General features: G+C 37.2%; 1 protein-coding gene across 2 annotated transcripts in view; it reads left to right on the top strand.

Moving 5' to 3' along the window:
* The window catches only part of asic2 (acid-sensing (proton-gated) ion channel 2), a 317,641-nt gene that overhangs the window by 60,141 nt on the left and 229,920 nt on the right, over nucleotides 1–27,580 (top strand). The gene's annotated exons all lie outside the window — the stretch shown is intronic.

A 27,580-nucleotide genomic window follows, 5' to 3' on the forward strand; every position in this document is an offset into this window, starting at 1 on the left:
AGCTGACTCCTGAATCACAACCTGTAAGTATGATAAATAAAAGATGTTTATATTTTCTATCAAGCATTCAAATACGGAACTGTGGCAATTGGTGTAGTTTTTTCGACACGCGCTGTATGTGGTAGACCAATCACAACAGACTGGGCCATCTGACCAATCAGAGCAGACTAGGCTCACGGAAAGGAGGGGTATGGAGTGACTGAATTTTAGAACTGCTTTGAAGAAAGAAAATGATTGAGAAAATGATTTTTATTCTTTGCTTGCTTCCATGCATGTAAACCTATTGTAGGCGACCCCCAAAACAATATTAGGAACCTTAAAAATGGCATAATAGGGGCACTTTAGGGCCGATACAAAAAAAAATAAATAAAAATTCTATATATATATATATATATATATATATATAAATCTTCCTTCAAAGACACAGTAAAGTGATAAAAAGTGACATTCAATACATTTATAATGTCACAAAATATTGAACTTTATTGGTTATTAAGTTATTTTATTTTTGAAAATATTTTTTTACCAGCTGAGGATGTCCTTGGTTGTTCCCTAACAGAGGTTATGTCAAATTTAGCTCATGAACTCACACTCTCTAACCCCGACACAGTCAGTCTCACACACAGCAGTCAATTGACATCAGTTCATTCATGCTCGTTTCTCCATCACTCATGTGCTCATACTAATGGCTTTGAGTTGGCAGCACTCATCCGCCTTCTGGCGGAGGTCAGCAGGAATATGTCACCGTAGAGATAGACGCTGCGGGCACCTCTTATCATACTACCTCCGTTATCCTCATACCAGGTTTAACTCTTGACCTTTGACCTGCTCTGTTCCTCTGGAAATACAGAAGGCACATCTCTCTCTCTTTCTCTCTCTCTCTCATGCAGCCTACTTTGCTGTCACCACTTACATTTGCTGTCCTGCCTGACTTCTCCTCACCCTGCAGCATAAACGGACATGGCAGCTTCCATTCATTCTCTCTATTCAGAGCTGTTGGACCCAAGAAATGTTATCACAAGGTAATCGCATTCAACTGCCAAACGGCATGTGTAGACTGTCAAATGCAGTATGTTTCCCTTTTTCAATCTGCACTGACAGTTACACTGTGCGTGGGACTAAAAGTTTGTCAATTTGAGTTTCCCCTCCACTTCTATCCCTTTGCCCCTCTTATCTGAAATTTCTCCTTTAATCTTTCCCAAATAGATAACATCAGCGAGAGATTACATGAATATGAGGCAGTAATTGCTGTAATGTGGAGAGTGCTCTGCTTCTAAACAGCTCTACACTTCCACGTAAACTCACCGGCATTGCTTGGGTTTTTCCATCTATTATTCATTCCTCCGGGGCTTTGTGGCTGTGTACTTACTGTGGCTTCTGTCCTTTCAGAGTCTGCTGAAAGCTCTTATTTACACTCCCACATAGATCAAACCAAAAGGTTGGAATGGTAGTTTGCCCTAGTTGTAGATGCTGTAACTATGTTATCGGGGGCAAAAATAATATTTCTCTATTGATGGCCATTGCAACACAATCTAATGGCAATTCGTAAATAATTAAGGTTTTGGTGAATTGGTGGCTAATATGTACAGTCTTTTTTGTCAAATTTTTTTTGTAAATTCTCAGCATATTTTCATTTTTCTGTGAACTGTTCCTTTTAAAAGTGTTTGTGCTACTGTATTAAACACATGTTGGAGAGTTTGGGAGTCATTTGAGTCTCCATCCAATAAATACACAAAAGCTTTTTACTCACAGTGTGCATAAAAAGTGCTTCAGGCACTGTTAAAGTGATTTACCGTGACTTTTTTGCTTGTGGGATGAAATGAATATGAAGTTAGGTTGCATAGGTTAGAGAGATGAAGGTGGTCAAATTTATTCATTTAAAAGTCCTACAGAGAGCTTTAAAATTAAATAATGGAAGGCAGAAGCATGTACGAGTGTGTATGCCCAGCTGCGCACATGTGTATATCCAGGTGTGTGTTTGAAGCTAGCAGTGGGTCTCGTCCTCATTAATTTTCTCATTTAGGCTCAACAGCGAAGTGTGCAAACAGTAACATGGGTCCTGCCTGTTAATGAGCGAGAGAGTTTCATGAGATATTTTAAAATAACCAACATTTGCTATGAAGCTCTTTGATGTGTTTTGCTAATCAATAGTGCATCTGTAGAGAACGCTTGCTGTTGGAAACATCACTCAGCCTGACACATTCTGATTCAATTCAGATCTGTGCTGCCTGAAAACCCCTCCATGTGTCCATGGCTCTTTATCTCTGCTGTGGAGCACCACTGTCGCTCTTTTTCACTGCTCTCTGGGCTTTGGCTGGAGTGTGTGTATCCGCAGAAGTGCTTCCCTCTTACTCTGTGCACTGAGAGCTTAACTGTATGAGGCAGATTCACTAAGAATTGTGCCTGCTGATAGTGTTGTTTATTTGCACTTTGTCTTGTTTTGTTTTGCCACTTTCTGCAATTCACCAGTAATTATCCAAATCAGCTAACATGTGAAAATGCCAGCAATGCCTATGCTAAATGCAATTTGCAGAGTGTAGTTTAATATAAACTGTATATATAAACAAGTTTTTAAAAGAAGTACAGTATCTTATAGTCACCAAGACTCCATTCATTTGATGAAAAATACAGTAAAAGTAATATTGTTTTCTATTCTAATATGTTTTAACATTTTTATTTAGTTAAACTTTCAGTTTATTACTGTGAATAGGGAAATCTGATTTTTTAAAGTCACCACTCCATTCTTCAGTGTCACATGATCACAAATGTCTTATCAATGTTGAAAATGGTTGTGCTGCTTAATCTTTTAGTGTACATTGTTTTTCTGGTTCTTTGTTGAATACTACAATACTCTTAAAAAGAACGACAAGTGTTAATTTTTTACATTTTTAAAATCATGTTTAATAGCCATACATTTTTATAAAATTAATATTTACATTTTTAGTAATTTTTAGTTTTTTATTCAATTGTATTGCTCAATGATTTGTGGGATGTGTAGTTCTGACACATTAGTAGTCCAGTTTCTTCACTTTTTAGACAGACTGTTGTGTTTTTTGGACACATTGCAGGTTCTTTGAATTACAAAACTGAATTTAAATAGCTCAGTTTCAATGCATTTAGCACCTGGTTAAACTGGACTGTGGGTAGTTAAATAAGACCCAGGCTTTTCTGCTGAAATACTTCAGAAGTGACGCAGCTGTTCAGTGAATACAGCCCTTTATGTGTGTGTGGTTTTATGGCCAGGGGCCTCAGGAGCATTATAAATATCTGAGCCAAAATATTACAGAAAGACAGAGAGAAACTCCGGTCTATTTCTTTATAAGTGGAGTTCATCTTTCATCTGTATGAGTTTCCTCTGTCCTCTCCTCCGTCCTCTATTCCATCCCTCATTTCTCTTCGCTCGTCTAAAAAACAAACATGGGATTCCAGTTGATGCTTTACTTTATTTGTCACCAAATTCTGCTTTTCAGATTGCCCATGTGTCCCTGTGTTCATCTCTGTCCTGATTTAATAGGCATTTTTACACACAAAGTCTGTTCCAAACAGTAGACTATACTCTGCTGCCTTATGAGGTACCATTTTTGGGCCTCAAAGTCAGCACCACATGTATCGCTCACATATATTCTGTCATTCCCGGATGTATTGCAATGAGTTCAGAATTTTAATTCAAGATGGTTACAAGGTAGTAAGCTAAAATACCACGTATCTACAGAGTTGGCTAGCTAACTTTGTTTGCTCAAGTAATAGCTATTGTTTATAGAAAAAAAAACCTTCACAAGCTACCTGTTAACATTAAATTTAATTTAATATATATTTTTTGGCCACCCAGTTAGGTGTGTATACTGTCCTGACTAGCAATGAGCAACAGTCGATGACAATGCAAGAAGTTTCTGAAACTGTATTAAGCAGAAGCTAAAAAGAAACCTATATCTCACGCTAATATCACACACTCCTTGTTTCCCAAATTGCTCACATTCATATCATCTTTTTTTTCCATCCTGTACAAATCAGTGCATGCTTTATGAATATGTGTTCTTAAGAAAGAATTTAAGCTGTCAGATTTACAAAACAGTGCTATGAATAAAATTCTTAATTACTCCATAACCCCTTTTCCTATTATATTAAGAAAAAAAGTATTTGAAAGGCATTTTGTAGTTATTTTTGAAACAACCAAGGACATTCATTAAACATCTTGCCTCTATGGATATAAGACAGGAGGTCATGCTAACTTTAAGAAAGTACTTCTAAGTATTTTTATTTTAGACAATTCTTTTAAATAAATTTGTAATTTTTTTGGCTTTGCTTTTTGACTTTTTTGACGTTTTGTCTCTAGAACAGTCTTAAGAAAAAAGATAAGAACATTCATGATAAATTTTTTTCAAAATACAAAAATATAGTGATTTTACAATAAGGTTTTGTTTGTTAACATTAGTTAGTTATTATCATAAACTAAGAACGATCAATACTTGTGCAGTTTTTATTAAGACAAATTAATTTTTTAATTTACTAATACATTATTTTTTCCACATTATTAATTAATATATATATATATATATATATATATATATATATATATATATATATATATATATATATATATATATATTTATTTATTTATTTATTTATTTTTATTTTTTTGTTAATGTCAGTAAATATATTGACCCATGTTAACAAAGACATTATAAAGTCTTACCAAATAATCGTAATAAAACAACAGTGAAAAAATAACAATTAAGATTTTTTTTTTTCTTAACGTTTCTTGAATCCATCTCCAGACTTGAATTTCAATTAGTTATGATGTTGTCTATGTACATAGGTAGCATGGCAGCTCACTAGGTTTAAGAACATACTGGATTTTTCTTCTCTCTTCTCAGTTTTGTTTCTCCCTATTTGTGTGAGCACTAAAATATGTTTTAAAATATGCTCATATTCAGCCTGATGAATGTGAAACCAAGCACTCACCGAGGAGACATACTGTATTAGGCCTAATGCAGTTAATGATGACAGCAAACACACAAACACTAGTGCGCCAATTTGTTTCCTGCTGCGCTAGGGGCACACTTTCAGGGTGATGAGGTCCTCGGTTGCCAGATCCTCCTGTCTGTTTGACAGCTCACAGCAGAGCTCCTCTAACAGGTTATAACGAGGGGTCTTGGCACTGACTGGCCACCTGCTGAGAGAGTTTGATTTTAATGAACTTATGGACAGCGCCCTGTTAATGAGCTCTGTTCTGTGCGCATGCAGCCGCACACGCCCCCGTTAACGAGCTGTCTGTTGGGAGAGTGGGCGGATAGCAGGTTTAGCACTGTTGCACATCCATAATGACTTGCACTTCCTGCCCCTCTGCTCTCTAGAAGATCACGCTGCGACTAAGCAAAGACACTCTGTATGTCCCTCCACGGAGTAAGACACATCAGAGTGTGTGAGCACAGCTGTGCGGGCCAGAGCTATTCACATACACACAAGAGCATACATATACACACAGTTAATCATGACCAGCCACACCATTAATCTTAGTTAGCTCTGTCAAGATGCAGAAGGCCTATATTTGCATCTGTGTGTGTGTGTTCGTCCTTCAGCAGAGCGTGCAAATGCTAAATAACCTCCCACTGATTGAAACCTAAGGCAGTAACACACCAGCACTGATTATACATGTCAAAGGATAAGAAAGAGAAAAAGGAAGAGGAGTTGTGATTGATTCCATTGATTCCTAAATTCCTAAATGATCTCATTGATTCCTAAATGTATCTACTTCCAGAAGGCCAAAATGAAGTGCTTTGGCTTTCGCCTAGATACACAGCATCTCCCTGACATGACTGCTTCAACACTAACTGCGGTTACTGAAACCGCGCCTTCTTTCTTTGCATGAACATTTTGGCGGCATTACACAAATATTTCCACATAGTGATGTAAACAAGTGGGGGCGTGTTTGAATGAGCCGTTTTAGGGGGTGTGGCAGAGTCTTAGCTTTGATAAAGAATATCTCTTTGGATTTGAGACTTTAGTCTTTGCAACTTTACAGATCTTCTTCATTTACCAAGAGATTATAACCCTCCAAAGAGAAAGGAAAAATTTTAATTGCATCATATGACCCCTTTAAATGAATAATTTGGTACAATACACTTATTATGTGCTTACGTGTTTTTACATTGTACATTTATAATCACACTGTTGACCCATCTCTGACACCTTAACCCACCCTTAAACCTACCCAGACCACCAAACTTTAAGGTCCAAGACCTTACCCGTATCCCACTTCAATAGCAGCAAAAGTGTTTTGTAAAACAATATGGACACAATAAGTACATTGCACTTATTTTTTTATGTAAGTATAGTAGTTAAGGCCAATTAATATAAAGTAGGACCATATACAGTGTAGGAGAACAGAAGAAAGAGACGAGACTGGAGTGTGAAATAAGTTTAGTACGGCAGAATATCAAGCATGTTTGTCCTGCAAATGCGGATAAGAGACAATGTCTGTGGCTGTTTCATATGAATAATGGAATAGAAGGCTGTAGGAGAGGGGAGATTCAGAGGAAAAAATGGAGCACAAAGATTCACAAGGAATGGATGTACTAAAAGGCAACAGAAGTGAGAGCACACACACAGGCAAAGGTAAAGGAATGAAGCATAAAAATGAGAGTAGCAAATGTAGCAAGTGTGAAAGATGACAGGAAATTGGAAAAGAGAAAAGATGAAATGAAAAGTGAAGGAACATGAAAAAAGCAACCAAATGTGAAACATATTTGAGGTGGTTTACATAATTGGTGTACTGTGAGTTATCTGATGGGGACTGCTGGCCTTAAATTCACACTACACTTCTGTTCCTAAACAAAAATACACATACCCAAAGATTTTCCAGTCTTTAAGGGACGGATCACGATTGGAATCACTCGTATGCACTTGCGTTCTAGATGTACCTTTAATCATTTTGTCTCTCAGCCTTATTTGAAATCTCAAGTGATGTTGAATGTGTTCATGAAACCTGTTTGGAAACTAAATAGAACAAGTCTTCAAATGGATAGTTTTCTCTTGTTGTTCTAGTAGTTTGTATCTTTATTTCTTCTGTGGAACATAAGAGATAGTGGAATCATTTGAGTCTGTATGAAAACTGCCACAAAACTCTAGTTAAACTGGAGCTTTTTCTGGGAAGGATTGCGGTCATGACTATTTGATGATGCTGTTGTTTGGGAATTACTTTGTAAGGGTTAGTTTAAGTTACTTTATGGCTTATGTGAGGAGCCTCTCCACAGGTCTGCTGTGCGGCGTAGATCCTTGTCTGTTTCTTCTAAGTAATGTTCTTCATTACAGCACTGTGGTGTCCAATCAGTCTCTGTCTCTGAGTGACACAGCCCAGATGATCACAATCCCATCAGGACAATCAGCCTGAGTGCACTTAACACCTCCTGCCAGCCTTTACGAGAGACAGATAGAGACATCTGTCTATAGATCTATCTATCAGCTGATAATTTTATCTCTGTCTGTTCTATCTATCTATCTGTCTGTCTGTCTGTCTGTCGCTATATATATACACTGACCGGCCACTTTATTAGGTACACCTGTTCAATTGCTTGGTAACACAAATTGCTAATCAGCCAATTTCAAAAACTGCTGATCTACTGGGATTTTCACACACAACCATCTCTAGGATTTACAGAGAATATTCTGAAAAATAAATATCCAGTGAGCAGCAGTTTAAATACTAAAGCCTACCTCAGTGTTGTTGTTGACTATGTCCATCCCTTTATGACTACAGTGAACCCATGTTCTGATGGCTACTTCCAGCAGGATAATGTATCATGTCACAATGCTCAAATCATCTCAGACTGGTTTCTTGAACATGACAATAAGTTCACTTTACTCAAATGGCCTCCACAGTCACCAGATCTCAATCCAATAGAGCAGCTTTGGGACGTGATGGAACGGCAGATTGGCACCATGGAAGTGAAGCCGACAAATCTGCTGCAACCGCATGATTCTGTCATGTCAATATGGACCAAAATCTCTGAGGTATGTTTCCAACACCTTGTTGAATCTATGCTACAAAGGCAGTTCTGAAGGCAAGAGGGATCCAATCCGATACTGGAAGTAGTGTTTTCAAAAGACCCAATAACTCGCTACCAATTCAGTAGATCGCTAGATCACTATAGATTGCTATACACCCAGATCAAATGAAAGAGTTCAAGCAGGTAGGTTTCATTGTTTTTCCCATTCGTTGATTTATTTGTGGGGGCCACCAGAACATCAAAGCTGACCGCCACAAATTGATTTTCCAAAAGGCTTTGACTTCGTGAAATACAGTGTTTTTATATCACTGTATTTCTGAAGGAAACCGACTGAAACCGAAATTATGGATGTCATTTTTCATTTCATCTTGCCTGTAATGCCTGATAGCAAAGTTTGTAAGCACAGACTTAGCACTTTTGATTACAGCCTTTACCAGGGAAAGCTCTCTTGCTCCTGCTCTACAAGCGCCTCCTGCTGGCAGAGAATGAATTATGCCACCACAAATAGAGTGCAAGGCTGTGGGAAACACTGCGTTCTGTTATCAGTATTATTAATGTCTGAATTCTGGATTGAAATGAACGGTGTTATTAGAGTAGTTAATCGTTATCATAAGTGCAGCTAACTATAATATATTGAATGAAGTTTCTTTATTAACTATTTAATGCTCCTTTAACTTTTATTTAGGTAAAAAAAAAACTAAAATATACGTGTTAGAGAATGTACAAATGGTTATCATTGTTTGCGTCATATCATTCATAAAAGCAGTTTTTTGTTTAATTATTTGTAAAAGAAAATTTTATGAACTTATTATTCTTGGCTTTAAAATTAAATATGTACAGTTTAGATTAAATGAAAGTATAGTCCAATTTTTTAATGAGCATGTTTTAGTGTTTTGCTTGGGTACCGAAATTGATACAGAGAACTATGGATTTTCACTGGTATTGGTAACGAATACTGAAATTGTGGTACCTAATAAAGTGGCTAGTGAGTGTGTATACAGTATATACATGGTCAGCATGATTTTGCCAAGTAAGACATGTTCCTGGATCAACATTATTGTCCAAACAATACAGATTTAACTCAATCCCTACCCCTAAACCTAACCCCACCGATAATGTATTCCTTAAATCAGTGGGAAATGATAGTTGATTAACAGGGGTGTAGAAGCACCTAACACTGATTGTAAAACTAAAACTGACATGATTAGACAGCCGATTCGAATGTTGTTCCAGGATCAACAAGGATGTTGATGCAGGAACATGTTGTACTCTGTGAAATCACGCTCTCCATAAATACATATGCAAATCTAAGTGTGTATACTGTAGATGTAAAATTTGTTTTCAGTGATTTTAAACGCAGAATTGTAAGAAGAGACAGACATTCTTTTATCAGTCTAACAATAAATGACTGACTGTTTGACTGATACTGAGATTTTGTGCTCTGAGAGGTCAGCGTGGAGGTGTGTCTGGGGCTGATAGAGTTGTGTTTGTGTATATGTGTGTCTCTGGCTGATGAATGTGTGGTTTCAGTTCTTACAGTGTCAGTAGGACCGCTGGGTATATTTTGCTGTTGTCAGCTTGGGTTTCTGCCCCACAGCAAAATAACTGTGTGTGCATTCTGCCATCTGTTTGTTGATGTGTGTGTGACATGATGTGTGCCAAATTGATTCACTGTATGACTGTTGGTCTACAGCTTCACACTGTGATGTTCACACTTTTTCCTCAAAATAGTTCCAAAAAACACAAACCTAGTGACTTTTACCTCTGAGTAACACAGAGAATAACAGAACACAAGCTCTTGACTGCATTTAGTCTAAATATATTTCTGCAATATATTTCTATGGATCTGCCACCTGTTCATTTGTTTCTTGTGCTTTCACTTTTTGAAATTGATAGGAGAAACGGGATGAAGATTCCTCCTCCTCCATGATGGAAATGAACTGTCATTACAGCTGAACCTCTCAGAGGTGCACTGTGAATATGCGAGTGGATAGACACTGCGTCTACCTCCGTGTGTGCGAGTGTGCTTTAGACAGCAGAATGAGACGGAGGCTCTGGAAGTGTGCAATGAAAAAACATCAGTGCCTGCCACTGTTCTCTGTCAGCCTGTTCTGTTTATGTTTGTTCATAGACACAATTTGCTTCAGATGTGCATGTTTTAGATTCTTGTATGCTCTGTTCAGTCATTCTCTTACATTTCAGTTACACATTCCTCCGAGTCTAGTGAGTGTCTGTTGGTTTAAAAAGCTACAGTTGATGGACAGCTTTTTTTTTTTATAAAAACAAATCTATTTATTTATTTATTTATAATTTTTCCCATTTGTCCCTATATGTCACCAAAGGGATCAGAACTAACTAACTAACTAACTAAATAACTAACTGTATATGTACAGTATATGTATATATTCATGTTAATTTTCATTGCAAATGAGAGTATATTTAATGTCGTCTGGGTCATATTTTATTTTATCTTGTATGAGTTTGTTCATGGGCGTTGACATTAGCGTTTAACATCCCCCCCCCCCCCCCCTGATTTTTCAACCTTTAGAACAGATTGTAAACTCATTTTTGGGTTCTGACCCACAACTTTAAAAACAACTGCATTACATTATGCGAATTATAAATTTTGAATTTAGAATAAAAATAGTGTGTTTAGTTTAGTCTATCTAAATGTTAGTGTGTGGATGTGAACTGCTGGTTGAGCAGGGATATATCATTGGGAATCTGTGCAGGTCTCGATTTGGATTTGTTTGAAATGTTTATCAGAGTGAAAGATTTCTGGGCATGTAATGTCCACGCTGGGATAGATCTTTAACAATCTTCAATGTCCTGGACACTCAGCTAGAGATGGAAGCCTGCAGCCAATTACTTTTTCACTACACCTGATAATGCTGTATAGCAGTTTCTTTCATTAGCTGAGCCAGACGATCCAGACAATGACAGAACAAGTGATTACTCCTTCGACAATGGTCCTGTAGAATTGTATGAAAAAAGCTTGTGCAATGATAGCCAGGTTAGTATGTGTGTTCATATGGTGCATCTTTCTGCATGATGTCTGAAAGAGAAAAAAAAAACATTGTAAAAATAAGATCAGAAGAAGGCAATATACTCCATGTTTGAAGTATTTTTTTTTTTGTATTGGCATTTGGTGTGCAGATGTGTGTGTGTGAGTCTAATGTATCCATTTCCATCCTCTGCCACCATGCCCTTGTTGATCACAGTCTGACACCATCTACACTGGCTCATTTCCATTCTTTCCCTCTCTGTCTACTCACACATATTTGATTTATCTGATATTATTCCTGTGTGATTTATACATTGCATAAATCACCTGTTACTGTATGTACCTGGAGCCATACAGAATCTGAACATTGATATATAGAGCTCTATTTCTCTCTATCTCTCGCTCTCTTTCTCACAGACACTGACACACACACACACACACACACACACACAATGTTTGTTTTTGTGAAAAGTGGGGACATCCCATAGGCGTAATGGTTTTTATAATGTAGAAACTGTATATTCTATCGCCCTTCACCAACCCTAACCCTAACCCTCACAGGAAACTTTGTGCATTTTTACTTTCTCAAAAAACCTCATTCTGTATGATTTATAAGCGTTTTGAAAAATGGGGACATGGGTTATGTCCTCATAAGTTACCCTCTCCTTGTAATACCTGTGTCATACACATGTCATTATACAAAGTTGTGTCCTGATATGTCACAAAAACATGCACACACAGACACACACACACACACACACGCACACACACACACACACATAGCCACACACACACAGCCACACAGCCTATTAGGTTTAAGGAAGTCTAAGATTTCTCTTTTGTACATTAGTTACACATTGTCATTTCTACAATACATCAAAGTGTATATATTTGTTCTTTATTTCCCCTCACAAAGCCAACCATAGTCTTTTTTTTCTGTCTTAACACAATTTTTCAATAATGACAGTGGTACTCAAACCTGATCATGTTCTCATGATTTGAAATGATCCAAAGAGCATTTAGAGATTCAGTCAAAGAAGGTCTGATAATCTGTGAATGATCTGTCACAAATTTACTGAATGAAGTACCGGAAAGTCGAGTCTTGGCGTTTTTAGTATTCCAGTGGTTTATAATGAATATAAATGAGCTCTCTTTCATCACAATATTGAAGCAACATGAAAATTTCATTATGACCATCATAGACTCAAGTTTCTTATTATTACACAATAATCCAAATGCACGTGCATACAGTAGAATCTCACACACTCGCGTATTGTTACTGGTGGGCGTTGAAACTAATATAATCCAAATTTGCCGAGAGATAATTGCTTTTCTAAACTCATGAATACACATGAAACTGCAGCATGAACAAGCAGTGGACTCCAGAGCCAATGCCAGGCCGATAAATCAGATTTGGGCCGCTTGTAATGAAAAAGCACCAAAGGATGCTGACACCAGAACTCCATTTCCCAGAGGCCTCGGCAGTTATCACCTTAGCAACAGACACGGCCTGAAGGTCAGAGTTCTTAATTGAGTTTTTGTTTGTTGTCAGTCTGAGAGACACTCAGAATGATAAAACATCAGCGAAGAGCTGTGTGGCTTTAAATGAGAGAATATTTCTGATTTATCTTGTCTCAATCTCTATTACACTTTGATTATGGCTTCCTTTTTAATGATTCATGTTGTTTTCTTATCATGAAGGCATTTTTATCTTCTCTGTCCTTTTTTTTCTTGTTATAAATTCATACAAAATACTCTGTCTTTTTGCACATCTTATTTTCTTTCCTCTTTCTTTTCTCCACGCTATACAGTAATTCACCACCTCAGTATGGCCACTGCAGTCAAACTATCCAGCAATGGGTTGAAGTACTATGTCTAAGCTCTTTTTCATATCCCATGATGTTTTGCCCGAGACATGACCATGACTGCTTGACATATATTCCCCTCAAATACTGCTGCTGTACAAACATGACACAAAAATCTGTCATTGGATTTGCTGTTCCACAAAAATATATAGTTTCCATTTAGATTTCCATATCTCTGAGGATAAATGCATGATATATTCATAAATCATCATAATGCGCCTGTCTTTCTGAGAGTGGGTGATTTGTCAGCAAGTGTAAGGTTGTTGCTGGATCTGTTCTCAATTTCTGTAAGAGAACCCTTTAGATTCTCAAATACAGATCAAAAAACTTGCGGCAGACATGAAAGTCAGGTTTAAGGAACATTAATTCTGATGTTTCCTCGGTGTGAGGAACTTAACTGTGAAAGGAAGGTTTTGGAATGAAGATGTCTGATGAAAGGAGGCTTATCACCCTCATCCACAGCTCACTCTCATCTAGAATATTTCTCTCTCTCTCTCTCTCTCTCTCTCTCTCTCTCTCTCTCTCATTCTCTTTTATGAGGCTTCAGCACACATACATCCCTCAGGGAAACTTATGTAACTGTGTTTGCCTCTCATCTCTCTTGAGATGAGGAGACACTTGAGTGGCATTTCAGAAACTGTCTGAAACAGACTTTGGATATAAACAACTGACACTTTAGTGTCTGGATCTTTCTTTCTTTCTTTCTTTCTTTCTTTCTTTCTTTCTTTCTTTCTTTCTTTCTTTCTTTCTTTCTTTCTTTCTTTGCATGGTCAAGTGTTCAACAGATCATGTTCATCAGAATGAATATGATCTTTGATTGCAGAATATTTGTTGAGTGTTACCCACTGTTTGAGTGTTTTCTGTACATTATACATGATTAAACAATAACAGGGTTTTTCCTGTATTTAAATTATTGTGGTGGCTACCAAATTGAATTGTTGTTCCACCAAAGCTTTATTTGATCATTTAATATGATTTCTGGGTGATGTACTAGTATAGATGACTACTGTCCTTGTGCTAGTGGTATGGAGCGCATGTTGATGACTGCAGGAGAGAATGGCTTTCTATTCATTTTAATACCTCATTTCTTTGAGCAGGCTTCTCACTAAACACCCTATTTGTCTTTGCATGAAATAAAAAAGGGACTCTTTAAAGGAACATTGCAATAGATCTAACGTGTAATTGCTTTTTAAAATTAGTCAAAAAGAGCATTCTGGTGCATAAGGGCTGTTAGCTTAAAAAAAAAAATTTTGGACTGGTTTTAATACAATTGACCAAAAATCATACTAGTTAATACCGACCATTGTACAGGTGCTGGTCATATAATTAGAATATCATCAAAAAGTTGTTTTATTTAACTAATTCCATTAAAAAAAGTGAAACTTGTATATTATATTCATTCATTACACACAGACTGATATATTTCAAATGTTTATTTCTTTAAATTTTGATTATTATAACTGACAACTAAGGAAAACCCCAAATTCAGTATCTCAGAAAATTAGAATATTGTGAAAAGGTTCAATATTGAAGACACCTGGTGCCACACTCCAATCAGCTAATTAACTCAAAACACCTGCAAAGGCCTTTAATAAAGACCTAGAACATTTTTGGGACGCCTGACACACCTGCACTTTCCTTGTTTTTCAGACCTATTCTAGCAGTCAGCATCAAGTGCCATATATCATTATAAACAGGAGAACTTACAGTTTAAGTTTAACTCATTTTAAAAGTCTCAAATTTCCTTTGTTTTCTCAAAGAATGAATGAAATTACAGAATTTTAAGAAAAATGCAACCAACAGTTTAATCACGTTTGGGGATTCCTCACCCGCATTTATTATTGCTTCAAATCTGTTCTGAAGATGTACAGGGGGTGGTAGAAAACCAGTATTCACAAGCCTTGTCATAGTCGAATCTGGGCTAGAGGAAGCTACAGCAGCAATACGGGAAACTCATGACAATCTGATGTCTCGTGTTCATTTGGGTCACGCTCCCTGTTTGTGCCATCGATTAGTGTGGCGAACAGTTTCGGCTTGTTCCTCTACACTAGGTATAAACTGTTGAGATTCAGAAAAATCTGAGAAAAGTTGCAACAGTGTTTTTTACTGTGTACTTAAACAGAAACTCCTAAAGTTTGTATATTTTTCTTTAGAAAGTTGTGTCTGGGTTTAGATATACCATTCCCCAAGCAAGTTATAGCCATTTATTACAATATTATTATAGGTGTCTGCACTTTTAAGTGAAAAACAGGCCTATTTCGTTAACTAACAATAGAGGTGTGTCCAAAAACATTTTAATGAGGAAAGAAAATGGAAAGAGTGTTATTTTTTCTTCTGAGAAATATATTTTAAATCTGTGTATGAACAATTAACACAAACTATGCAGCATAAAGTAAAAACAATTGCACAAATTGTCTTCAACAATACAGTGCAAAAACAGTGCAGATGATTCACACAACTACACACAAAATGAGTGAGAAATATTCAGAGTGCAACAGAAATAATAGTGCAAATAAATTTAAGAACTATATATTTATACAATTATTTACACATAATAGACATAATATAAATGATCGATCCGCTGACTGTAATCTGCCTCAGAATTGATTTTACCGTGACTTAAGACATAAATCCCAGAGCTTTATCAGATATGTACCACTGCTTCATCCTTGGTTTTGATTTGTTTTATGTCAAAGTATTCTGTCGTGTTTTTTTGTGCTTTTTCAGAGAGTTTTCTCATGCAAATGTGTTATTTTGTGTTTGTATTCTTGCACTCGCGATAGACTTTACTTTCACTTTGTGTTCGTTCATATTTCCAAAGAAATATGTTAAAGGGTTAGTTCACCCAAATAGCAAAATTATGTAATCAATAACTCACGAGAACGAGTCAGTCTGTTGTTTGTTATCTGGCTCGGCTCGGTGTTCATCTTCAGTTCTCTCTTCACAGCAGTTCAGTCAGTCTACTGTTTGAGTAAATTAATTACTCCGGGATATTGGTTTGTTTGAACTTAGAGGGAGTGTCAGCCACATTAAAAAAGTTAACAGCTTAAGTCATTTTTGGATTAATGAGTATTGGAGACGGGGACTGTTTAAAACGATTCAGTTTGATTTGGTGAACTGGTTCAAAAAGATCTGGTTACATCTAATTATTCGTTCGCAAACCGGATATCCAGAATGCTTTGTTTTGAATTCTCTCTCACAACAGACACGGAAGAGAAGACAATGCTGAATAAAGTCGTCGTTTTTGCTATTTTTGGGCCAAAATGTATTTTCGATGCTTCAGAAAATTCTAACTGACCCTCTGATGCCACATTGACTACTTTGATGATGTTTTTCTTACCTTTCTGGACATGGACAGTATACCTTTCACACAGCCTCAATGGAGGGACTGCGAGCTCTCGGACTAAATCTAAAATTTCTTAAACTCCAAAGATAAACGGAGGTCTTGTGAGTTTGGAACAACATGAGGGTAAGTTATTAATTACATAATTTTGCTATTTGGGTGAACTGTATAAAATACAGTTTAATAATGCTGGATTTTTGAGCACAACAGCCTCTAGAGTTCATAGAGAAATTACTGGGAAAACGAGAAAGTGAATGTCTGTCTGTGGGTAAAAAGGGCTTTTTATGAGAGGTCACAGGAGAACAGGCAGACTGGTTCAAGCTTACAGGAAGTAACTGAAAATACTGAAATAACCACTCAATTACACACACACACACACACACACACACACACACACACACACACACACACACACACACACACACAGTGAATTGCAGAAGAACATCCCTAAACTCAAAACACATTAAAACCTTGAAGTAGGTGGGCTACAGCAGCTGAAGACCACATTGGGTTTTACTCCGGTCAACTCAGAATAAGAAAATAAGTCTAGTGGCCACAGTTGCAAATGGGCCAGTAAAAGTCAACTGGTAAAACTTTGACGTTAACAGCATGAATTCATGGTTCCTTTCAGCCTTGTTTCAATGTCTTATATACTGTTGGTGGTGCAATGTTGTGGAATATTGCTTGACATACATTTGGCTGCTTAACAGCAATTTAGCATAATTTAAATGCCACAGTCTACCTGAGTATTGTTTTCTGGACAAGTACATAGTTTAGCTACTGACAAAATCAGTTTGTCAGTGATCCCCATAGTGACCAGATGTTAATCCATTTGAGCACTTTGGGAGGTTGGGGAATGGCAATTTTACAACATGAATTCACAGTTGACATCTGGAGCAGTGTGTAATGCTACAATGTCACCTTGGTCAAGAGTGCTGGAGCACCTTAAAATCATGGCACAGATAATTCAGACTGTTCACATGGCAGTGTGTTAGAGGGGTACCTAATAAAGTGTGTACTGCATATGTGATAGCTGACACATTTATTATGAAGGTGTGCTAGTGGTGGTATATTATTTTTATTTTTTTGTAGCGGTCTGCAGCAGTATCTCTTCATTATATAAATTCTGTTCAAAAGTTTAGCGTTGGTTTTTATTAAAATCACTTTTTTTCCTAGATGAATATATTTTAAATATAAAATGAATATTGAGTTGAATATTAAATGTAATACTATAGCTGCTAAAATCTAAGTTTTCCATCACATGAATACATTTGAAAACATATTAAAATATAAAATAATAAAATAGCACCCCAGCACTGGTTAAATATACTGGTTATTTTGAACCAGCTATAGGGTAAAATGTTTGACCCAACATACTGAGTTGTTTTATTTAACTCAACTGTTGTTTAAAAATGGCTATATTGCTGGCTTAAAATAGATTGGAAATTAGAAATCACATACAGAATTACTAGAGGCAACAATAATAATTGAAAGGTTAACATTTATTAATAAGAACACCTATGGACAAAAATATATAAAAAAATGTAATTTATTTGGAGTTTAATACATTTAAACTTAAACGTTTAAACCGAAATAGTACTGATTCTCATGTTGAAATCTGAAATCTGAGCTACAGTAGTGATGGGTTGCTGTTCAGCAGGGGAACTGCAAAACTTAGACCCCTGACTTGTGCTTCACTTATAGCTAAAAGATGCAGTGACTGACTCCATAATCTCTCAATAAATGAACAGTACTGAGATTAGAGAACATAACATCAAAATAAGTTCAATTCAGTATTGTAACAAATAAAATTAGTTTGTTATTCAAGGCAAAAGGTGTTTTCATCGACCATCGCTGATGCATTTAGCTGACAGACAATTCATCAAATGGATCTTCAGTTGTTTTGTATTAAGTGCAGTCTGTTTATTGCCTTTACAGTGTATTTGGCATTGTTCCCAGATAGAGCATGCACATACGCACAGGCTTGCACTCACACACAGTCGTGGCCAAAAGTTTTGGCAGTGACATACATTTTTCGTTTTGCAAAGTTTGGTGCTTCAGTATTTGTAGATTATTTTTCCACATTTCTATGGTATACTGAAAAACAATGATAAGCATATCATATGTTTTAAAGACTTTTATTGGCAAAAATATATATGAGTCAATATTTACACTCTTGACCCTTGTTCTTCATAACCTCTGTAATTCACTCTGCTGGATAAAAAAATCACCATCAAATTGCTCATGGATCACTAGAAGAAGTGAATCTTGCAGGACATTTTGATATAATTCTTTATTCATGGCAGTGTTTTTTGGTCAGAATCACTCCCTTGGTTGAAAAGCAACTCTACACATGATTGGTCTCAGGGTACTTCACTGTCACAGGACTCATAGTAGCGTTCACCTTTTCTTCTTCAAACAATCGTTTTTCCAGATGTCCCAAACAGCAGGAAGGGGGCTTCATCAGAGAAAATAAATTTTCACTAGTCTTCTGCTGTCCTATCCTAGTACTTCTTGATCCTAGTTTTTCTTGACTTCTTGAATCCTTGGTGTTTTCCTTGGAGAGAAGTGGCTTTTCTTTGCTGCCCTTCTTGATACCAGCCTGATGTCCAAAAATCTTGTCCTCACTGTGTGTGCAGATGCTCTCACACCAACCTGCTGCCCTTACTGAACAAGCTCTGCACTGCTGTTGACACGATTCTGTAGATTACTCCTCAGGAGGAGACATCCTGGTGCTCACTGGACACTCTAGGACGTTCTGAAGACTAATTCACTGCAGTCAGACCTCTCTCCTTGAAGTTCTTGATGATCTGGTACATAGTTCTTTCATGTGAAATATTCTTTGTAGCAGTTTTCTTGCATGTGAGGCCATGTTTGATGCAAAGTGATGATGCCGGCATGTGAGGTAATCAGTGGAGGTAATAGCTGCCAACAAGAACACAATTCTTCCACTTGAAATTTGGTTCTTCTGGCTTTGCTACCATTCGGACGTTCTAGCTTACTGCTCTGTGCTTTGCTTCTTATTTCTGTACTTTTCTCTGATTTTTCTGAATCTCAACAGTTTATACCAAGTGTAGAGGAACAAGCCGAAACTGTTCGCCGCACTAATCGATGGCACAAACAGTGAGCGTGACCCAAAGGAACACGAGACATCAGATTGTCATGAGTTTCCCGTATTGCTGCTGTAGCTTCCTCTAGCCCAGATTCGACTATGACAAGGCTTGTGAATACTGGTTTTCTACCACCCCCTGTACATCTTCAGAACAGATTTGAAGCAATAATAAATGTGGGTGAGGAATCCCCAAACGTAATTAAACCTGGAAAGACCGCTACTAACAGGCGCTCAAAGACGAGCAGACAGTGGCATTCCCGCTCAGAGTGCAGCCGTGCCCAGGACTCTGATAGTGGGTGACTCTATTATCGGAAAAATCAGTAGCAGGACTACAACAACATGACCAATTGAGACCTTCCTGTGAATAAGGAACTTCAGAATATTCTGATGAAGCACAAGACATCAAATCGAATAATCATCCATGTGGGGAAGAATTATATTCAGAAAGAGCAGTCAGTAACTCCTAAGAAGGACTTCAGTGAACTCTTTGAAACACTTCAAAGACTCAAAGTTCATTCGTTCATCAGTGGACCACTCCCAGCAAGGGGAACAAATATGTTTTCACGGTTGCTTGGACTGAACACATGGCTACAAAGATCTTGTAATATAAAAGGAGTGAATTTCATTGACAACTTACATTTTCTGGGGCCATAGACAACTATTTAAACTAGATGGCCTCCACCCAAACAAACTTGGTGCTAGAGTGCTTAAGGACAATATCTACTTTTCCTCACCGACATCCTTCAGCAGAGTGTCAATCCATTCAGCACACACACACATACCGGGTCCGAGTCATCATGTAGTTGACATATCCCACAAGGACACTGATAGCACCATGCAGCCACAACAAGCACTGCTGATGGACACCATCCCGGCTGAGTCCTGCCCACAGAGCTCCTCACAGACAGACTGTGATGCATCAAAACAGCTACAAGACTCTGCACCCAAGGACAACTTTCTGGAAAACAGCAAGGGAAGGCAGGACAACATATCACAGCCACCGGAAACACCAGAGACACAGCCCATCTCACCAGACACATTATCCCTCTCTCCAGCATCTCCACTTCTGTGCTTCTCACAGAAAATGGAGGAATTGGTGTATGCTGGGACTAAACTCTCACACCCCCCCCCTCCCGCAGATATCAACAAAGCCTTTGGGCCCTGCTCCTGTGAGAGCTCTCCGACCGCTGCCACAATGCCAGGGCCCAAACCCTCTATCTGCTGAAGGTGAACCAAAAACAACTGATAACAGCTCTCAGTGATATGTGTCGGGTCCCAGTGTGCCTGTAGCTTTCTCTATTTCAGTTTTATCACATGATGGGAAGTCTAAGGCCTTTTAAAAACCGAAGGGTAAACTCATCTAATCTGCGGCCTATTATGCATCAAACTAAGATCGATGTAAAGACACAAATCACTGCCATCAAGTTAGCATTTTTAAACATTCGCTCACTAAAAAATAAATAAATTCTAATCAATGACTTTATAACCACAAAAAATCTGGATTTTATGTTTCTAAACGAAACATGGCAAGACAGCTGCAGTGCAACAGTCTTCAATGAAGCAGCCCCTCCTAACTTTACTTTCATGAGTGTCTGCAGGACTGTTAGGAGAGGTGGAGGTGTAGCTGCTCTATTTAAAGATGTTTATCAATGCAATAAATTGTCATTTTGTGCTGAAAGGTGTTCCACTTATTCTATTGATTATTATTTACAGGCCTCCAAAATACTCTCCAGCCTTGAAGAGGTCACATAAATGCTGTCAATGATTTCCTCAGAGTTTGACTGTTTTGTTATTGCATTTGTTATTTGCGTTTTGTTAAACAATAACTGAAACAACACTCTTACTCTTTTTGCCACTGTTGAGAGGCCCCCCAAGTCAGATTCCCAGTGAAATGCTTTCAGACAGCAAATGCAATGAATTTGCTTTCTTCTTTTCTGAGAAGATCATCAATATCAGGAAGGCGATTGGCACATCCTCAAGCAATGCAGAGGTCAGATTTGGCCACAATATCAAAAAGATACTAGGTCTACTTTTGAAGCAATTGATGACAAAATTTTGGAAGAAATAGTACATCACCTAAAATCGTCAACCTGCTATCTTGACACACTTCCCACATCTCTTTTCAAAAGTGTGCTTAATTGTTTAGAAGCAGATCTCTTAGAAGTGGTGAACGCCTCATTTCTTTCTGGGACATTTCCAAACTCTCTGAAAACTGCAGTTGTTAAGCCCCTCCTGAAAAAGAGCAATCTTGATAACACCATTTTGAGCAATTATAGACCAATATCTGATCTTCCCTTTATAGGCAAAATTATAGAAAAGGTAGTTTTTAGTCAGCTGAACTAATGCTTAAACTCAAATGATTACCTGGACAATTTTCAATCTGGTTTCCGACTGCATCACAGCACAGAGGCAGCACTCATTAAGATAAGTTTTAAAATTGCTTGTTTTTATTTATTTTTCTATTATTTTATTTATTCTATTTTGCTTTCTTTTATGTTAAGCACTTTGAATTACCATTGTGTACGAAATGTGCTATATAAATAAACTTGCCTTGCCTTCCCTCCTTTTATAGCAATCATTCTGCTCTTACAATTTTACCTGCACTCTTAAAAATAAAGGTGCTTCAAAAGGTTCTTCAAGCGATACCACAGAAGAACCTTTTTTGGTTCCACACAGAAACATTCAGTCAAAGGTTCTTTAAAGAACTATCTCTTTCTTACCTTTTTATAATCTAAAGAAACTAATTTCACCACAAATAACTTTTTGTGAAACAGAATGGTTCTTCAGATGTTAAAGGTTCTTTATGGAACCATTTAGACATAAAGGTTCTTCTATGGTATCATGAAGCTTTTAGCAAATATATAAAATGCATTTGATCACTCTACACCGTAATCTAGTAACAATGTGGATGAACACCACAACAGCCTAACCAGCAAACTTTGCATAACAAATTAATTTAAGTCACTGTCAAAATGTGTGGCCATGACTGTAAACACACACATACTCACACAGAGCCAGCGATCCAAATGTTATGGGTTTAATTGTGCACAGAGTTAATTCATAATTGAATTCATTATGGGTACAGGATGCCAGATCACCCACAATTCTCCAGTTAATCAGTGAAGAGCACAAGTTCAGTCCTTGTGGGACACAAACATGCACACATGCTATTGTTCACACACACTCTACACACACTGAACTATGGCAAGCAGATGCCATGGTGAAGCAGTATTTAATGACCAATCATAAATACTTTTTTATAACTGGAGTGTGTGTGTGTGTGTGTTCTATACAGGATGATAGATTTTAACAATATATGCCAATAGATCCACACACAAAAGCAAACACATGATGATCTTGAGTTGAACAAATGCCTTCTCCACTTCTCTCTGCCTCTAGGAATCCTCCTTCTCCAATGCAGCCCGGGAGCTTTCGAGATCACAATTAGATGAATATTTAATCCAGAAAGCAGAATGGGTACTCCGAGGGTGCCCTTAGCTCTCTAACACTGTAAGTTGAACAAAACAATAATGGGATGCTGTGTATGTGTGTGCTCAGGCACAATAAAGTGGATATTAACATTTCTCAGCTTTCAGAATGTGGGGTGACACTTTCCTAAAGGAGTTCATTTCTGTGTTAAATCCCTTCTGCCTTACCATTTTGTTGAGTAAAAACCAATCTTAAGGTAATTGAAGTGTTGATATGCTGCTGAAAATCATTTTCTTAATCATTAATAAAATACGTTAAAGGGATAGTTCTCCCAAAAATGTAAATTCTGCGATCATTTACTCACCCTCATGTAGTTCCAAACTTGTATGACTTTATTTCTTTTGTGGAACATGGTTGGTTCCCATGGACTTCCATTGACTGAAAAAAATGGAAGTCAAATGGAAACCAAAACTATTGTTTTTTTTTTGTATTTACCAACATTCTTCAAACATTCAACATTCTTTACTATATAGCTATTCACTCTAATAGTATAGTATTAGTCTCAGTCTCAGTCTGTATACTAAATGTACCTACATGTCCCCACAGCAAGTCAATTATTTTAAAAGTAGAAAAGTAATGTGGCTCCTAAATGCTATATTTTATGAGCCAATTCCTCTCTAGTAATTTTTTTCCCTGAGCCCTGCCTTGTAACTATTTCACACATATAACCTTTTAAAGGCAAGCTTATTTTATCATGTGCAGACAAATGGCATTTTGACAATACTGCACTACTTAATGTTACAATGTAGTCAAATTTTAGCAATTCCATCAAATGTTTTGCCATGTGAGTCCTCATATGCTACAGAAGGGGAAGTGAAGTTGACATTAATTTTAAGTTCAATACTCAGGAGTCGGTCAGAGGAACAGGGTGCTGGCTTGTGTTTGTAGTTGCGGAAAGCAGCATTTTCACAACGCTGTGCTTTTAAATGTGAAACGAGAGATAGCAGGAAGGAAAGGCACACAGCCAGGGATCAAGAGGTGTTTGAGAAGGAAAATAGTTTAGGATTAGGAGGGAAATATTGGGGTTGTGAAGTTAGAATGTTAGTATGTGAGAGGGATGTTGAGGGAAATGGACTGAGATACAGGAAAGGAAATTACCCAAACATGAAATCTGGATTTATGGGGGAAGGGGGAAAGAGAGATGGAGCGCTTTAAAATTATCTTTATAGAAAGAAGTTGCTAAGCAACCCCCTCCATCAGATTGTGTTTGGATGGATGATGCATTTGGAGAAATAAAGAAAGTAAGAAAAAAAGAGACTGTGTGAACTGGGAGAAAGAGGGAGGGAATAGGAAGAGAGGAGCAGAGGAAGTGAAATTGTGGAACACAGTATAAGACATCATTCAGGAAGATTTTTTCTGAAGTGAGTGAGCGGAGGGTGGATATGGGGGTGAGATGCACATCAGCTTGATCTCTATGGATGTATACGCACACACACACACTCTATCTCACACACACATTTAATTCAGTCCCTTTCTGTATCATATTCCTAAACATTAGTCCCACCAGTGTGCAGTGCTATTTTTAACTGACCTAGCTAACACAAATATAAAAAGGACCAACTCCCTTCAACTGTTGGATTATGTTCTTTGGTTGTGCTACTGAAGTGCTTCTAATTATTCAGTCGGGTCTTTAACATACTGTCATAATTATAGTTTTTTAAAAGGTAGATATTGAAATGTTGCACACTTTCAGTAAAGATCGTTACTATAACACTGTACAAACTTCATAATCATCGGGATGAAGGAAGCGGGAACCGGCGGACAATCAAATCAAACTTTAATAATCAAATAAACACAAAACAGCGCGGCAGCCCCTTACGGACGACTGTCGTGCACAAACAAAATCAAAACATAAAACAAAGTCCAGGCCTTGTCCTCTCTCGTCCTTCACTGTCGTCACTCCTGTTTTATACCCTTCCATCTCTTCCGTGGGACTCGAGACTGGTGGGTCGAGCAAGTGTCGCTCATTTCTCAATCACTCCACCGGCCTCGCCCCATTCCCACGGCTCTCAGCCCCGCCCCACTCATCACAGTTACATTTCAAATAAAGAATGATCACATGATGTAATGCTTGCAATGTAGAAGTGATAATGTTGTCTGTAAAGTACAGAATATAATAATATATTAAAACAACTTTAAAATGCATTTTATGTGAAATCAAGATAACTGTTTTACATTTTGACAAATAATCTAGAGCAACATAAAAAATTTCCATATTGATTTCCGAAGTACTCTTAAGAAGAAGTAAGAAGTAATCTGTTATTTAATGTAAAAAATATGTTGTGTTTTCAAGTAAAATGGTCTAGTGCAGCAAAAACTGCAATGAAATAAACAATTATTAGAGTGGAGGAACAATGGTGGCATTGCATTGCAATAAGGCATTACAAGAAATAATTTGTATTTAAAGAAATATGTTGCGTTTAAGAGAAATGAAAATGCAGTTGATTTTTATTTAGTGTTGTATATAATGTATAATTAAAAAATGGAAATAACATTAAAATTCAACAGCATTTACTTAATGTACTTCATTGCTTCAGCTCATACTGTAACTCTTTTGGCTTGTTTTTGACTGTTCTGTGTGAATGTGTGTGTGTGTGTGTGTGTGTGTGATTGAGAGACAGGCATGCAAATCACGGTCTTGCATACTCGTTCATAAGCAGTCTTGGCAGTTATAATCTTCTTCATAAATTCCTTTTGTTCTCCACAGCACTCATGGTATTATTAAAACAATGAGAATGAATGTGTTTTAGTTGGTATACATAGAGAATTGTTGGATCAGTCCATACATTTTTTTTTTTTTTTTTACTTATTCCTTCATAACTCTCAGACTACTTCAAATATATATACTCATGACCTCTTGGTATTTGCAACACACTACCATTTTTTTGAAAGTAATGAATACATTTATTCAGCAAGCATGCATTAAATTGATTAAAAGTGACAGGAAAGACATTTATAATCTTACCAAGCAGTTCTGTTTCACATAAATGCTGTTCTTTAGTACTTTCTTTTCATAAAACAATCCAGAAAAATAGAATGTATCAAGGTTTCTTTTTTTCAATGCTGATAATAATAAATATAGCTGCATGCAGTAATTGAGGGGCCAAGCACAACAGAGGTATAATGAAGAGTTAAAGAGCTGTCTTTAATTACTCTGTAAAGATGGCTGGCAACCCTGCTTCAACACACTGTACTGTCTGTAATTAAGCAGCCCTGAAAACCTTGATTAGCTGGATCAGGTGTGTTTGATTAGGGTTGAAGCCGAACTCTACTACAGTGCTTCTCAAACCTGTCCAGGAGGATTTGAATGGTAATGAGACAAAATAATATTGCAAATATTAAATAACAAGTTTACCCTGTTTACAGGGCTTCATAAATTTGAACTTGCTCAACAATACTTATTACAATACGTAAAGAGATTTAAAGTTGCTCCAGTCCTTTAAGCCATTATAAAATACTCGTTTAAGTGCATAACTGTGAAAGTAAATCCTAAGTAAACTGAATTTAGTGGCCCATTAGGTTATTGTTGATCTTATTGTTGAAAATGAGCAGTTAACATGCCAGTATATCATCTGATATTTCTCCAGCCTCTGGAGAGAAAAGGAAGTAAGACCAATCAAACCAGTACATTTCAAGTACCGCCGAGACAAAAGCTTAATATTGATTACAGTATATCAGGGATTGGCAACCTTTTGGGTATGAAGTGCCATTTTTTATTTTTCTTGTTAACCACTGTGCAAACAAGCCTTCCCTCTTACCCCCACTTAATGCATGCTGGAGTCTATTTGTGTAGTACATAAAGATTTTGAATTGTTCAGATAGAGATATGTATTTGATTTTCATACAAATAGTGCAGAATCCTTAAAGTTGATTTATTTTAATGTTTAAATTAGACTTTGAATAACAGATTTATAATGTGATCCCACTTTATGTGTGTGTGTGTGAGACAAGTCCAATTTTGCGTTGAAATGGCTCAGTTTAATCACCTACATTTAATGAGCTGCTATTATTGACACACACACACACACACACACACACACACACACATTTGGTATACTGTCCTTGTGGGGACTCTTGATAGGCTAAATGGAATTTAAACCGCACAAGCTGTATATTGCATCACCCTACACACACACACACACACGCATACATATATATATATATATATATATATATATATATATATATATATATATATATATATATATATATGAATCTGTACTTTATATTGTGATAGGTAGGTAAACGTGTTTGTGTGGCTGATTGTGTCTCTGTGTTTGACAGAGCTGACTTTCATTGTTTTTCTGGGACATTGCTTGTTTTTCTGGGACACACAGCAATGCTTTCTCACCTGCAGATGAATGCTATAGCCACCCATTCCCATACACCAATGAAAACAATGCTGTGAAACAACATGTTCACACGGAGCACTGATGGGGCTCATTAACACTTTCACATGCTCTACAAACCCAACTCCCCTGCATGCCCGGTTGCTTTCGGAGCCTCTTCTCCCACTCCCTTAGTATCCTGCATGCATGACGTTACCTTGCCCTAGTTTAAATGGAAACTTAAAACAAAAAACAAACAAACAAGCAATTTGAGCACGCTAGCTGTACTGCTTTGCAATTCTTTTACAGATTTAACTCTCCTTGTCCCCTTGAGAGTGACTGAATCTCAGATGTGTTCATACTGCATCCTTTGAATCATATTCAGCTTTACACAAGCCTGATTTCTTCAGTGTTTTAAACCGCATCACCTCCA

This window comes from Carassius auratus, chromosome 3 (genome assembly GCF_003368295.1).
Source record: "Carassius auratus strain Wakin chromosome 3, ASM336829v1, whole genome shotgun sequence".
NCBI classification, from domain to species: Eukaryota; Metazoa; Chordata; class Actinopteri; order Cypriniformes; family Cyprinidae; genus Carassius; species Carassius auratus.